The sequence below is a fragment of the Ursus americanus genome, chromosome 4 (assembly GCF_024610735.1).
Source record: "Ursus americanus isolate L20-20 chromosome 4, mUrsAme1.1.p, whole genome shotgun sequence".
Lineage (NCBI taxonomy): Eukaryota > Metazoa > Chordata > Mammalia > Carnivora > Ursidae > Ursus > Ursus americanus.
Window position 1 is genome coordinate 64,555,977 of NC_142130.1, and position 15,270 is coordinate 64,571,246.

Genomic DNA, 15,270 nt, shown 5'->3' on the forward strand with positions numbered 1-15,270 from the left:
AAAAAAAATAGACCCCTAAAACAAGCCTCCTAACATGTGTCAATTTACCACAGGAATGCATTAAAAGATATCTTAGATTAAGATCCCCCAATAGGTGATTCTAAGGAGCGTTACTCCATTTTTAACAATTTGGTTCTTAGTAGGATAAATGATAACAATAACATGACCTGAAAGTGAAAGTGTTGAGAAGTCACTTGCTGAATTAAGTCTCCTAAATTTGGACATTTTTTCCAGTCTATTTGATGCTGATGAACAAGTGATCAGTTTGGTGATATTCAATTTTTCTTTCTTTTTTTTTTTTTTTTTTTAATCACAGACCTAGAATGGCTAATGATGAGAACAGGTGCTATAGGAAACTACTGTTAGAACCACTGCATCCAACAATATCAGAAGTCTGGCTACATCTGCCTCCACTTTCTGAGGCTCAGATAAATTTTCTAAAATGTTCTGAATTCCAAGATCAATAATATTTACTGTATACCTACTATGTTTGAATTATCATGCTTTACATTGTAAAGAACATAAGTTTTTCAAAAGACATTGGTAACATAGATTCTGCTCTTGAGTGTTGTTATATTTCCTCTTTGTAGGCTCAAGAGAGATAGAGATAAAAGAAATAAAGAAAAAATATATTTTATGGTGTGGTAGATTAATTTCCTTAGAGGCTTTTATTTTTCATCTCTTCCTGCATCTATACCTTTTGTCATTTAACTTTGCAAGTCTCTCCCAGTATTTTTTTTTAAGATTTTATTTATTTATTTGACAGAGAGAGAGAGAGCCAGCAAGAGAAGGAACACAGGCAGGAGGAGTGGGAGAGGAAGAAGCAGGCTCCCAGCAGAGGAGCCTGATGTGGGTCTGGATCCCAGGACTCTGGGATCACGCCCTGAGCCGAAGGCAGATGCTTAACGACTGAGCCACCCAGGTGCCCCAAGTCTCTCCCATTCTGATTCTGGTCTTGCTCATGTGATTTGCTTTGGTCAATGGAATTCTAAAAGGAATGATATGAGCAGAGACTTGATAAAGCATTTGCACAGTTTTGCTTGCACTTTTTTCCCTCTGCTATCACCATGAAAAAGGCATACCAACAAGACTCCACATAGATCAGTCAAGTTTACCTCAGCATCTCAACCAAGGCCTGTAACATTAGCTGACAGCCAGCTGACCTATGGGCATGTGGGCAAGTGCTATTAATATTAGCAGACTCACATATCCAATCACCCTAGATTCACAATCAATGGATACTATTAGTGTATGCCACTGAGGCTTTTCTTGTTATAGAGCATTATTATGGCAATAAATACTTAATACAAATAGTACTAAATTATAGCCTAAATTTTGTGGAAGAATCTGAAAATTTAGGTTCCTGTGAGGACTGAATCAGATGTATGATAATCCTGTACATAATATTCTTTCAATAGTTGTTTACCTCCTTCTCCTTCACATTCTCTTAGAATTTTTTGAATTTAAAATATTGTATGTGAACACAATTAAGAGTGTTAAATAGTTAAGCCAGTCATAAAGAGATGTGTTTACCTGAACTAAATATCAACATAAACACACATATGCCCATGCACTCATGTGCACTTCTTCAGATTTTAGGTAGCATATAATAAACTTTTATTCTATACAATCTGAGCAATTGCACCTATCATCTCCATATTTCTAAGAGTTTTGGGGTTGAGAAAATAGGGATGAATGGCTAAAATTTTTCCTGATTGATCCAGTCACCCACTTGCTCTTCTGATGCCAATAATCACTTGCAATCCTGTTTCAGTAATTCATCTCTAGTGACTGTCATTTTCTCTTATTTCCTTCTTCATGTTCAGGATAGATCTCTTTTCTTCATCCCTCCATAGTGCCCTTGTATATATGAAACATATTGCATGTTTCTGGATGGCAGAGTATAATTACAACACAGGACACAACACAATTTTAAATTCTTCCCATTCTAGAAACATACCTGTATTTTCACATCAGAGAAATTATGTCCCCTGTCCCTCTGTCATCTTATTGGCTCCTTTTCTTATCTTCCTTTATCGTTATAAATTTCCTCATCTACCAAGCACTATACACACAAATCTGCAGCTACTGTAAACAACAGTTCCCAAACATGGTTATAGTTATTTTTTAATATAAAACAATTTACTTTGTTTGTTTGTTTTTTCCCCTTTATTTCAGACTTTGTCCTGGAGTGAGTAATGTTGGTTTGGTGAGTGATTCAATTCACCTTTCACTGGACTATCAGAGTATTTCTAGAACAACCATAACAACAACAACAAAAGTCCCTTCTGCTCTTTCTACCTGAAATTATACATGACTATTCAAAAAATTTAATTAAATGGTATATGTGTGTACAAATGTGTGTGTGTATTCATGTATACATTTAAGACATTTAAATATGTGTATGTGTGTATTGTGTATAAAAATTTACAGCTAATATTCAATGTACTTATGATATCAACTCTTCCAGTACATGGTGACTAAGGTATTGATGAAATATTAAGAAGATATGATTAAGCAAAACAGTCTTGTTTGTTGCTATTTAGATAGAATTCTTTGGTTGCCATAATCCCATTGTATTTCAGTTGTCTTCTCTGTTCATCTCACTATGTATAAAATTTTTCTCTTTTTGCATGTGCTTTAAATTTCAAATACAAGAATGTGCCGCATCTAAGAGTTTAATCTTTCAACTTCAGCTGAAGAAAGCCATCTATGCTTATTCTGGGGCCAAATGAATGATTGCTCTTCCATAAGAGTGAAGTTAAGATTTTTATTTTAAAAAGTTGATAAATAAGAGTTAGATAAAATGGTTTGAATTAAAATAGACCAAGGGCATATTAGCATGTATGTACCTAAGCCCTACTGTTGATTTTCAGTTACTTATTAAAGATAAAATCTGGCGTAATGTACATTAGTCATTTTAGTTTTTGCTGCCCTTCCTTTACTCTTCTTTTTAATTTTTAGAATTCTAGTTTAATTTTTTATTATTATATATGAGGATACATTTCAGTCTCATGATTCTTGAGTCTGTTAATTAGATATTTCAGGAAACATTAGTGCTATACATCTTCCACAAAAATTATTCTGTGGGATTTTAGTTACATCCATCTTATGATTTAATAATTCTCATGCCAAAGAGTGAATGGAAAAAATAATGCAGCTATGGTATTATCTAGGAAAGTTTTTCTTAACTACCAAGGAGGCTCTGGGGAATGGCTATACAATGTAGTCAAAGAGGAGATGGAAGGGACCAGAGGATGCTGAGGAGTGGAATAATGTCATCTCAGTGACATCTACAACATTATACTGTTTTATACAGTCAAGTTGAATAATTGATTATACTGTTTTATACGGTCAAGTTTGAGTCCCTCAGGACTGACCATTTGGAGTAAAATGTTTTTAAAAGTATTCAAAATGGGGGCGCCTGGCTGGCTCAGTCAGTAGAGAGTATGACTCTTGATCTTGGGGCTGTGAGTTCGACCCCCATGTTGGGTGTAGAGATAACTTAAAAATAAAATCTTTAAGAAAGAAAATATTCAACATGATAAGCTCTGAACTATAATTTGGTACAAAGCAAGTAAAACATGCACATTGATGATGTCTTGTCATCCTGAAAAATCATGGCTGACTACAAAGAAGTCTGGCAATAAGTAGGAAAGACAATATGTCTCAATTGGAAGATTTTCAATATATAAAGTGAAGATTCAAGTCAGAGCTGTAAATGGCAATGACTCCTCCAAGCCAGGTAGTGACTGGAGAAAAAAAAAAAAGACAACATTGCTTTGTTTGTTTATGAAGTGGTACACTTATTCTTTTTCTAAAGCAGGGGGGAATCAGCTGATCTCTGAAAGTTAATTCCAACTCTAAGATTATCAAAGTTTAGTTATGAATATTATCCTCCCCACCCCTCGCTTTTCTTTTTTTTCTGATAACTATCATCATACTTTTCCTTTCCTTTTGTTTTCAACAGACTGATTAAAGTGACAACATTCAGATTGAGAGGCAAGATGGCAGAAGAGTAGGGGATCTTGTTTCATCTGGTCCCTTGAATTTAGCTGGATATCTATCAGACCATTCTGAGCACCCACAAATTCAGCCTGAGATGTAAGAAAATATCTGGAACTCTACAAGTAGAAAAAGGGACTGCTTTTTACAAGGTAGGAAGTGCAGAGTCGTGAATCTGTGGGGAAATATCAGAAGATAAAGGGAGGAAGGAGGGAGCCTTCATAAGCTGGCTACTGGAAAGTGATAAAACATGGGATAGCAAAATCAGAACCCTTAGAAATCTGCTCCACTGAGAGGCATCCCTTCCTGAAGGGGCTCAGGGGATGAAAAGAGCAGAATTCTAGGTAGGTCATTGTGGTCTCAGGATCCCAGGAGACACAGAATGAATGGGGGTACCTGAACAGGTAGAGTGCCCAAGCAATTAAAGAGGAGAAACTGGTTATGGTCAGCAAGCGCAGGGGTGACTCTCAGCTCAGTTCACCATAAACCACGAGCTGGGCAGTTGATTGACTGCTCTTTGCCTGAGTACCCTGAAAAGGACTGGAACGTGCGGGCAGTTTACCATCCCCTGGGAGGGGTCAAATGGCTGCGCCCATGGCTGAGCAACGGCTTTCAGGGCGGTGGTGGCCCTGGAAAGGATAGTAGGGCAGCACCCAACTGTGACCTGGGAGCAGTGGAGCAGGGTGCATGCTGGAGCCTGCAACTGTTCACAGTCCCAAGGACACACAAGGCAGTGGCGCTTGTGGGTCCCTGGGAATTCCCCTGGGAGGATTGCAGTGGGTGCACATAGCTAGAGTCTGCAGAATTTGACACACAAAAAAGTGAAAACTATTTGTCCCAGAGGGTTTATGGAAGAGGGGAGACCTCAATCTTTCAGCTTTAAGCCAGAGATATGGGCATGGCCATTTTTGCTCTGATCCTATGAAGAGGTGTGGAAAGTCTCTAGGGAACAAAAGCCACACAGACAATCAGCTTACACTGAGCCCAGTCCCCTGAAAAGTGGTGGGGCAACTCCTCCCAGGCAAAGACACCTGAGAGGCAGCACAGCAGCCCCTTCCCCCAGAAGACAGACTGGAAGAACAGGTGGACTACAATTTTATGGATCCCACAAGACTGTAAAACTCCAGTGCCAGAGTAAAATAGCATATTGAGCTCCAGGTGTTTTCTCACTACTTATTTATCTTTCAGTCTTAAATTTTCCATGTCTTTTTTTTTTTTTACCTTTTTCCTGTTTCAAATAGATTCTTATTTTACCAACTTATGTTTTTAAGTCGCTTTTTAACTTTTATTTCTTACATCTACATTTTTCACTTTCTTTTTTCACTTTCACTCTATTCAGTTTCATATATATATATATATAAAGTTTTGCTTTCATTGCAATTTTGGGAAGTAGTGTCTTCTAACACACAGACCAAAATTCCATCAGAAACAAGTGGAGCACTCTGCTTTGTTCACCTTGCAAGATTATAGTCTCTCCGCTCCTGCCACCAACCTTTTTTTGTTTTGTTTTGTTTCATTTTGGTTTTGTTTGCTTTTCTGTTGTGGCTTCTGATCACTTTGGATTTGTGTAGGATGTATTTTGCTTGGGTCGTGGTTGATATTTTGGACTCTGTTCATTTGATCACCCATCCTTCTCTGGGCAAAATGACTAGGAGGAGGAATTCACAACAAAAGAAAGAAACAGATGCAATGTTCTCTGCCACAGAGCTAATTGATATGGATATAAGTAAGATGTCAGAGATGGAATTCAGGATAGCAATTATAAAATTAATAGCTAGGCTTGAAAAAAAGCATAAATGACAGTACAGAATCTCTAAGGGTAGAAATGAGATCTAATCAGGCTGAACTTAAAAATGCTATGAATGAGATGCAGTCTAAATTGAATGCTCTAACAGCTAGGGTAAATGAGGCAGAAGAGAGAATAAGTGATCTAGAGGACAGGCCAATGTAAAGGAAGAAAGTTGAGTAAAAGAGAGAAAGACAACTAATAAACCATGAAGAAAGGCTTTGAGAAATTAACGATGCCCTGAAACAAACCAATCTGAGAATTATTGGGGTGCTCAAGAGAGTGGGGAGAAAGAAGGGGCCAGAAGGTATATTTGAGCAAATCATAGCTGAGAAGTTCCCTAATCTGGGGAAGGAAACAAGCATTCATGTCCAAGAGGCAGAGAGGACCCCTCCCAAAATCAATAAAAATAGATTAACACCCCAACATATAATAGTGAAGCTTACAAATCTTAGAGAAAAAGAAGCTATCCTGAGAGCAGCTAGGGAGAAGAGATTCCTTACTTACAGGGGGAGGAACATAAGAAGAACATCAGACCTATCCACAGAAACCTGGCAGGCCAGAAAGGGCTGGCAAGATATATTCAGGGCACTAAATGAGAAGAACATGCAGCCATGATTACTTTATCCATAGAGACAGTTATTCAGAATGGAAGGAAAGATAGAGAGCTTCCAGGACAAACAGAAACTGTAAGAATATGTGACCATCAAGCCAGCCCTGCAAGAAATATTAAGGGCGATACTGTAAGCAAAGAGAGACCCCAAGAGTAACATACCAGAAAGAAACAGAGACAGTCTACAGAAACAGGGACTTTATAGGCAATACAATGGCATTAAATTCATATCTTTCAGTAGTTACTCTGAATGTAAATAGGCTAAATGCTCCAACTAAAAGACAAAGGGTATCATATTGGATAAAAAAGCAAGAACCATCCATATGCTGTCTACAAAGAACTCATTTTAGACCTAAAAACATCTCCAGACTGAAAGTGAGGGGGTGGAGAACAATTTAACATGCTAATGGACCTTAAAAAAAAGTTGGGGTAGCAATACTCATATCAGACAAATTAGATTTTAAAACAAAGTCTGTAGTAAGAGTTGTAGAGGGACACTGTATCATACTTAAAGGGTCTATCCAACAAGAAGATCTAACAATTGTAAATATTTATGCCCCCAACATGGGAGCAGCCAATTATATAAACCAATTAATAACCAAAGTAAAGAAACATATTGATAATAATACATTAATACTAGGGGACTTCAACACCCCACTCACAGCAATGAACAGATCATCTAATCAGAAAATCAACAAAGAAACAAGAGCTTTGAATGACACACTGGACCAGATGGATTTCACACATATGGTCAGAACATTCCATCTTCAAACAACAGAATACTCATTCTTCTCGAGTGCACATGGAACTTTCTCCAGAATAGATCACATACTGGATTACAAATCAACTTATACAAAAAGATTGAGATTATTCCCTGTATATTTTCAGACCACAATGCTTTGAAGCTGGAACTCAATCACAAGAGGAAATTTGAAAAGAACACTTGGAGATTAAAGAACATCCTGCTAAAGAATGAATGGGTCAACCAAGAAATTAAAGAAGAATGTAAAAAAATCATGGAAATAATGAAAATGAAAACACATCAGTTCAAAACCTCTTGGATACAGCAATGGAGGTCCTAAGAGGGAAGTACATAGCAATACAAGCCTCTCTCAAAAAAATTAGAAAAATCCCAAATATACAACCTAACCTTACACCTAAACAACCTGGAGAAAGAAGAGCAAATAAAGCCTAAGCCAAGCAGGAGAAGAGAAATAATAAAGACTAGAGCAGAAATCAGTGAATAAGAAACCAGAAGAATAGTAGAACAGATCAATGAAATTAGGAGCTTGTTCTTTGAAAGAATTAATAAGATCAATAAACCTCTGGCCAGACTTATCCAAAAGAAAAGAGAAAGGACCTAAAGTAATAAAATCATGAAGGAAAAGGGAGAGATCATGACCAACACCAAGGCAATACAAACAATTTTAAGAACATGTTATGAGCAACTATATGCCAATAAATTAGGCAATCTGGAAGAAATGGATGCATTCCTGGAAACATATAAACTACCAAGACTGAAATAGGAATAGGTAGAAAATCTGAACAGATCAATAACAGCAAGGAAATTGAAGCAGTAATCAAAAACCTCCCCAAAAACAAGAGTCTAGGGCCAGATGACTTCCCAGGGGAATTCTACCAAACATTTAAAGAAGAAATAATACCTATTCTACTGAAGCTGTTTCAAAAAATAGAAATGGAAGGAAAACCTCCAAACTTGTTCTGTGAAGCCAGCATTACCTTGATCCCAAAACCAAAGACCCCATCAAAAAGGAGAATTATAGGCCAATATCCCTGATGAACATGGATGCAAAAATACTCACCAAGATACTGGCCAATTGAATCCAACAGTACATTAAAAGAATTATTCATCACAGCCAGGTGGGATTTATTCCTGGGATGCAAGGGTGGTTCAACATCCACAAATCAATCAACATGATATATCACATTAATAAAAGAAAGGACAAGAACCATATGATCATCTCAATTGATGCAGAAAAAGTATTTACAAAATACGGCATCCTTTCTTGATTAAAACTCTTCAAAGTATAGGGATAAAGGGAACATACCTCAATATCATAAAAGTCATCTATGAAAAGCCCACAGCAAATATGATTCTCAATGGGGAAAAACAGAGCTTTTTTCCTTATGATCAGGAACTCAACAGGGATGCCCACTCTCACCACTGTTGTTCGACATGGTACTAGAAGTCCTAGCCTCAGCAATCAGACAACAAAAAGAAATAAAAGGCATTCAAATTGACAAAGAAGAAGTCAAACTCTCTCTCTTCACAGATGACATGATACTTTATGTGGAAAACCCAAAAGACTCTAAACCAAAATTGCTAGAACTCATACAGCAATTCAGTAATGTGACAGGATACAAAAACCAATGCATAGAAATCAGTTGCATTTCTATAAGCTAACAATGTGATGGAAGAAAGAGGAATTAAGGAATCAATCCCATTTACAACTGCATCAAAAACCACAAGAAACCTAGGAATAAACCTAACCAAAGAGGTAAAGATCTGTACTCTAAAACCTACAGAACAGTTATGAAAGAAATTGAGGAAGACACAAAGAGATGGAAAAACATTCCATGCTCATGGATTGGAAGAATAAACATTGTTATGATGTCTATGCTGCCCAGAGCAATCTACACATTCAGTGCAATCCCTTCCAAAATACCATCAACACTCTTCACAGAGCTGGAACAAACAATCCTAAAATTTGTGTAGAACCAGTAAAGACCTGAATAGCCCTGGGAATGTTGAAAAAGAAAACCAAAGCTAGGGGCATCACAATGCCTGACTCCAAGCTATATTACAAAGCTGTGATCATCAAGACAATGTGGTACCGGCACAAAAACAGACAACATAGAGATAAATGGAACAGAATAGAGACCCCAGAAATGGACCCTCAACTCTGTGGTAAACTAATCTACAAAGCAGGAAAGAATATCCAATGGAAAAAAAGACAGTCACTTCAATAAACGGTGCTGGGTATAACTGGGTGTTATACGCAACTAATGAATCATCAAACTTTACATCAGAAACCAGGGATGTACTGTATGGTGACTAAAATAATATAATAAAAAAACATTGAAAAAAATAAAATAAATGGTGCTGGGCAAATTGGACAGCCACATGCAGAAGAATGAAACTGGACCATTCTCTTACACCATACACAAATGTAAATACAAAATGGATGAAAGACCTAAACATGAGACAGGAATCCATCAAAATCCTAGAGGAAAACACAGGCAGTAACCTCTTCAACCTCAGCCACAGCACTGGGTGTTACATGCAGCTAATGAATCATTGAACACTACATCAAAAACTAATGATGTACTATATGTTGGCTAATTGAATTTAAATTAAAAAATCATATTATAACATAAACAGGGTGAAGATTTTAATCTTTTCTTAGAGTTTGGGACCAAATAATAACTCTATCTATATCTTTCCCAGTGTTTACCATTTGAGAATATCATGATTGTTTTATGAAAATAATGATTTCTTTTAGCTAAGCATCAGTCAAATGAAGTTGAAATATTTTATTCCAGCCACTTTATCAGAGAATTTTGGAATGTATGAAGAGCTGTTAGCATGTCCATAGATGAGTAAAATTATGTGCATAATAAAAAATAAAATAAAATAAATAAAGTGACAATATTCCTTGTCAGCAAATTTCTATCTCATATATTAATGTGATATTGTAGAACATAGATTATCTGCTTTACATGGATATTTAATATCTGGGTTGCAAGAGGCATCAGATTCCTTTGCAAAGAACCAATTTGAAAAGTATATTTCATAAGCCAGTGTGATACATTCTGGATATTAGGTATTGATCAATATTTTTTCTCAGGAGACTAAATTTGCTTATTCTTCAATCTATGTAAGGAGTTATACTGTTGATTTCAGGCTTACCTTTTTAGGAGAAATTTCCTAAACAAACCATTAGTATGTTTATTCAAATTCTTTAAATGTTTCCACCCAGTAATTTTACTTTTAAAAAGTTTAAGCGAAAAAGAATGAACTACAGAGATCCAAACACATTTCTATATCATAAGGATTATAAAACAGCTTTATTAAAAAAACTAACAAACAAATGAACAAACGACACTTAGGATATACTCCAGCAATATACCTGTTTGTGCATATTTTAGGTTCATTACAACTTTCGCAAAAATCTGTATGAGTTGCACAAGTAAATAATAAATATGTCTGAAGAGAATGGCATCTGTCCACTAACAGTTATTCCCAAGGAGACAGCATTTCTTCACAGCCTCTGTTGGTCATGGTTGAACTCTGTTGTTAATGGTCTGTGAATAACATCATGGATACTCTCCTGGGGACAGGACTAGTTGCTAATAATTTCTACCATGCAAATATGCTCATTGACCTACAATGGGGATGAAAGTGCAGCCTTCTGGAGCTGTTTGCAGCAATTAAACTCAGTGCCCAGGGTGAATAATTTCCACCACTAGAACAAGGAAATGGCTAAAGCTGTGCTCCGCCTTTGTCCCACATCCTGTAATTTCTGTTGCCTTTCTTCCGAAACTCTGTGTCAAGTGACATCTTCTACTTAACGGTTTCCAACAGAGTCAAAGTGTCTACGTCTTCTCATATGTGAACAAACTGTTCTTTTTTTAAACTGTTATTAGTTAGCAAAAAATAACATTGGCATTTGAGGTGCTGATGTTAAATTCTTATCAATAAACTGTTTGAAAAATAACATTTTGTAAAAATGTTGAAAGTACATGCTTTCCACAAATTCCTTAGAGAAACCACATTTTATTCTTATTTAAGACTAATGATCGTTTTCACATTTTATATTTTTTCTATATCTCTTATCACAACACAGAATACTTTCTTTAACTTTATTGCCTTTATTGTTTTTCTTTTTTTTCTAATTTTTTTTTTATTATATTATGTTAGTCACCATACAGTACATCCCTGGTTTCTGATGTAAAGTTCGATGATTCATTAGTTGTGTATAACATCCAGTGCACCTCCTTACTACCCATCACCAGTCTATCCCATTCCCCCACTCCCCTCCCCTCTGAAGCCCTCAGTTTGTTTCTCAGAATCCATAGTCTCTCATGCTTCATTCCCCCTTCTGAATACCCCCATTCTTTATCCCTTTCTTCCCCTACCAATCTTCCTAGTTCTTATGTTCCATAGATGAGAGAAATCATATGATAACGTCTTTCTCTGCTTGACTTATTTCACTTAGCATTATCTCCTCCAGTGCCATCCATGTTGCAGCAAATGTTGAGAACTCGTTCTTTCTGATAGCTGAGTAATATTCCATTGTATATATGGACCACAACTTCTTAATCCAGTCATCCGTTGAAGGGCATCTCGGTTCCTGCCATGATTTAGCTATTGTGGACAATGCTGCTATGAACATTGGGGTGCATATGGCGCTTCTCTTCACTATGTCTGTATCTTTGGGGTAAATACCCAGTAGTGCAATGGCTGGGTCATAGGGTAGCTCAATTTTTAACTTTTTAAGGGACATCCACACTGTTTTCCAGAGTGGCTGTACCAACTTGCATTCCCACCACCAATGTAGGAGGGATCCCCTTTCTCCACATCCTCTCCAGCAATTGTTATTTCCTGCCTTGTCAATTTTTACCATTCTAACTGGTGTAAGGTGGTATCTTAGTGTGGTTTGATTTCAATTTCCCTGATGGCTAATGATTTTGAACATTTTTTCATGTGTCTGTTGGCCATTTGTATGTCTTCATTGGAAAAGTGTCTGTTCATATCTTCTGCCCATTTTATGATTTGTTTATTTGTTTCTCGCGTATTGAGTTTGAGAAGTTCTTTGTAGATCTTGGATACCAGTCTTTTATCTGTAGTATCATTTGCAAATATCTTCTCCCATTCTGTGGGCTGCCGCTTAGTTTTTTTGACTGTTTCCTTGGCTGTGCAGAAGCTTTTTATCTTGATGAAGTCCCACAAGTTCATTTTATCTTTTGCTTCTCTTGCCTTTGGAGATGTGTCATGAAAAAGGTTGCTTTGACTGATGTTGTATAGGTTGCTGCCTATGCTCTCCTCTATGATTTTGATGGATTCCTGTCTCACATCGAGGTCTTTCATCCATTTGGAATTTATCTTTGTGTGTGGTGTGAGAGAGTGGTCAAGTTTCATTCTTTTGCATGTAGCTGTCCAATTTCCCCAGCACCCTTTATTGAAGAGACTTTTTTCCACCAGATGTTTTTTCTGCTTTATCAAAGATTAGTTGTCCAAAGAGCCGAGGGTCCTTTTCTGGGTTTTCTGTTCTGTTCCATTGGTCTATGTGTCTGTTTTATGCCAGTACCATGCTGTCTTAGTGATCACAGCTTTGTAGTACAGCTTGAAATCCAGCATTGTGATGCCCCCAGCTTTGTTTTTCCTCGTCAACAATTCCTTGGCAATTCAGGGCCTTTTCTGGTTCCATACAAATTTAAGGACTATTTGTTCCAGTTCTTTGAAAAATGTCCTCGGTATTTTGATCGGGATAGCACTGAAAGTGTAGATTGCTCTGGGTAGCATGGACACTTTAACTATGTTAATTATTCCGATCCATGAGCATGGAATATCTTTCCATCTTTTTGTGTCTTCTTCAATGTCTTTCAAGAGTGATTTATAGTTTCTAGAATATAGACCCTTTACGTCTCTGGTTAAGTTAATTCCAAGGTAACGTATGGTTTTTGGTGTATTGTAAATGGGATGGATTCCCTAATTTCTCTTTCTTCAGTCTAATTATTCGTGTATAGAAATGCGACTGATTTCTAGGCATTGACTTTGTATCCCGCCACATTACTGAATTACTCTATAACTTCTAATAGTTTGGGAGTGGCTTCTTTTGGGTTTTCCATATAGAGTATCATGTCATCCTCGAAGAGAGACAGTTTGACTTTTTCTTTGCCGATTTGGATACCTTTTATCCCTTTTTGTTGTCTGATTGCTGTTGCAAGGACTTCTCGTACTATGTTGAATAATAGCAGTGAGAGTGGGCATCCTTGTCGTGTTCCTGATCTTAAGGGAAAGGCTTCCAGCTTTTCCCCATTGAGAATGATATTTGCTGTAGGCTTTTTATAGATGGTTTTTATGAGACTGAGGAATGTACCCTCTATCCCTACACTCTGAAGGGTTTTAATCAGGAAAGGATGCTGTATTTTGTCAAATGCTTTTTCTGCATCTATTGAGAGAATCATATGATTTTTGAATTTTTCTTTCTGGATAAAATCTAAGACACTGATCGATTTATGAATGTTGAACCACCCTTGCATCCCAGGGATGAATCCCACTTGGTCATGATGGATAATCCTTTTAATGTACTGTTGGATTCTATTAGCCAGGATCTTGTTGAGGATTTCGGCATCCATATTCATTAGGGAAATCACTCTGTAATTCTCTTTTTTGATGGGGTCTTTGCCTGGTTTGGGCATCAAGGTAATATTGACCTCATAGAATGAGTTTGGTAGCTTTCCTTCTGTTTCTATTTTAAAATAGCTTTAGAAGAATAGGTATTATTTCTTCTTTGAATGCTTGGTAGAATTCCCCAGGAAAACCATCCAGGCCTGGAATTTTGTTTTTTGGAAGGTTGTTTATCACTGACTCAATTTCTTCATAATTAATTGGCCTGTTTAAGAAATCAATTTCTTCCTGTTTCAGTCTTGGTAGTTTATAGGTTTCCAGGAAGGCCTCCATCTCTTCCAGATTGCTTAATTTATTGGCATAAAGCTGCTGATAAAAGTTTCTAATAATCCTTCCAATTTCATTGGTGTTGGTTGTGACCTCTCCTTTTTCATTCATAATTTTATTAATTTGGGTCCTTTTTCTATTCTTTTGGATAAGTCTTGCCAGTGGTCTGTCAATTTTATTAATTCTCTCAAAGAACCAGCTTCTAGTTCTGTTGATCTGCTCTACTGTACTCCTGGTTTCTAATTCATTGATTTCTGCTCTAATCTTGGTCAACTGCTTCCTCGTGCATGGATTAGGCCTGTCCCTCTGTTGCTGTTCCAGCTTTTGAGGTGAGAATATAAAAACTGCATTTTAGATTTTTCTGTTCTTTTGAGTGAGGCTTAGATGACTATATATTTCCCCCTTAGGACTGTCTTTGCAGTATTCCATAGGTTTTGGACCGTTGTGTTTTCATTCTCGTTGGTCTCCATAAATTGTTTAAATTGATTTTTGATTTCCTGGTTTATCGAATCATTCCTGAGCGGGATGGTTCTTAGTCTCCAACTGTTTGAGTTTCTTCCAAATTTTTCCTTGTGGTTGAGCTCCAATTTCAAAGTGTTGTGGTCTGAGAATATGCAGGGAATAATTTCAGTCTTTTGGTATCGGTTGAGACCTGTTTTGTGTCCCAGAACATGGTCTATTCTTGAGAATGTTCCATGGGCATTAGAATAGAATGAGTATTCTTTGGTTCTGGGGTGTAGTGTTCTATATATATCTATGAGGTCCAACTCGTCGAGTATGGCATTCAAAGCCCTTGTTTCTTTGTTGAATTTTTGCATGGGTGTTCTGTCTATTTCTGATAGTGGAGTGTTGAGGTCCCCTACTATTAACATATTTTTATCTATATGTCTCTTTATTGTGGTTAAGAGTTGGCTTGTGTATCTTGCTGCTCCCCTGTTGGGGGCATATATATTTATAATTGTCATATCCACTTGTTGGATACATCCTTTAAGAATAATATAGTGCCCTTCTGTGTCTCTAACTATAGTCTTTAGTTTAAAATCCAATCTCTCTGATATGAGAATTGCTACCCCAGCTTTCTTTTGAGGTCCATTAGCGTGAAAGATGGTATTCCATCCCTTTACTTTCAGTCTGAATGTATCTTTCGGTTCAAAATGAGTCTCT

The 15,270-nt window shown here is 36.9% G+C and overlaps 1 pseudogene; it reads left to right on the forward strand.

Annotated features, from left to right (window-relative positions):
- LOC123784282 (E3 ubiquitin-protein ligase Mdm2 pseudogene) overlaps nt 1-15,270 on the forward strand; it is a 98,940-nt pseudogene that overhangs the window by 21,179 nt on the left and 62,491 nt on the right.